Source organism: Rhagoletis pomonella, unplaced genomic scaffold (genome assembly GCF_013731165.1).
Source record: "Rhagoletis pomonella isolate Grant_MI unplaced genomic scaffold, Rhpom_1.0 Rhpom_scaffold_00009, whole genome shotgun sequence".
NCBI lineage: Eukaryota > Metazoa > Arthropoda > Insecta > Diptera > Tephritidae > Rhagoletis > Rhagoletis pomonella.
In genome coordinates this window covers 5,720,158-5,721,745 of record NW_023458563.1, presented here as the reverse complement: position 1 = coordinate 5,721,745, position 1,588 = coordinate 5,720,158, and positions in this window count along the sequence as shown.

Below are 1,588 nucleotides of genomic sequence, written 5' to 3'. Positions count from 1 at the left end.
TTTTCATTTTCAATTTCATAGATTGTTTATAATGACTTTTGCTAAAATTTCAAAATCAAAAGTTATCAAAACAAATTCTATGGGACTGAGAAGTATTATTTTCTACTTTTTAGTCCATTTATAAAAGCGTTGTATATTAAAAAGTTTTTTTTATATTATTTATTTATTATTATTACAACGCTTTTATCAACTTGCAATGTTGTGTGTCCAGACCAGGGTTGTTGCGAATATTATTCCGAAATAAAAATCTTTTCCGGATAATAAACAAACCGCTTATCCAAATTAAACAAGTTCGGTATCAAATGAAAGGGAACTAAAACAGCTTTAAAACTGAAATGTCTAAACGAGGAAAGCCACATACTGAAAAATATTTCAACAAAAAATGTTAATTAATAACCATAGAACAAACCTTATGGCAGGTATATGCTTTTCTTTAGTATTAAATTATAAAAAATATATAAATAGAGGTTGTTCGGTAATTCTGTTTAAAAGCTATTTCAGTCCTTTTTCATATGATACCAAATTTTTTTAATTTGGACAGGCCGTTTATTTATTATCCCGAAAGGACTTTTATTTCGATATAATATTCGCAACAACCCTGGTCCAGACCACCATTTATACTATAGATATAGCAAAGGTATTTATGGCAAATCTAGTCTGGATATCAACTTCGTCGTAGGTATCATATCAAAGACATACAATTAGAAAAACACTAGAGGTAGATGTCGCCCCGCCAGAAAAGTTAAATATTGCGCCTAAAAATATGAGCTACATACGCTACGGCGTGGACGACACGCCATTTCTTTAAATGAAATTAATTGCTGCTATATGTATGAATGTACGTTAGGGTCATCCAAAAATGCATGTGAAAACGTAAAGTCGGAATTTTTATGCTCTCACCCTTAGGACTGTTCTTCTTCTTCTTTTTTGGCGCTGTAACCGCCTAAGCGATTTTGGCCGAGTTCAGCAAAGCACGCCAGTCGTTTCTCTTCTGTGCCAACTGACGCCAATTAGAAACGCCAAGTGAAGCCAAGTCCTTCTCCACCTGATCTTTCCATCGCAGTGGGGGCCTCCCTCTTCCTCTGCTACCACCAGCGGGTTCCGAGTTGAATACTTTCAGAGCTGGAGCGTCGGTGTCCATTCGAACGACATGGCCAAGCCAGCGGAGCCGCTGTATTTTAATTCCCTGCACTATGTCCATGTCGTTGTAAAGCTCATACAGCTCATCGTTCCATCGTCTGCGGTACTCGCCGTCACCAACGCGTAAAGGCCCGTAAATCTTCCGCAAAATCTTTCTCTCGAACACTCCAAGAGCTGCCTCATCGGATGTTGTTATTGTCCATGCTTCTGCGCCATATACCAGCACGGGCATGATAAGTGACTTATAGAGCGTGGTTTTCGTACGTCGAGAGAGAACTTTACTCCTGAATTGCCCACTCATTCCAAAGTAGCACTTGTTGGCAAGACTGATTCTGCGTTGGATTTCAATGCTGACATTATTATCGGTGTTAATGCTGGTCCCCAAGTAAACGAAATTCTCTACTTTCTCGAAATTATAACTGTCAACAGTGACGTGGGTGCCAAGGCG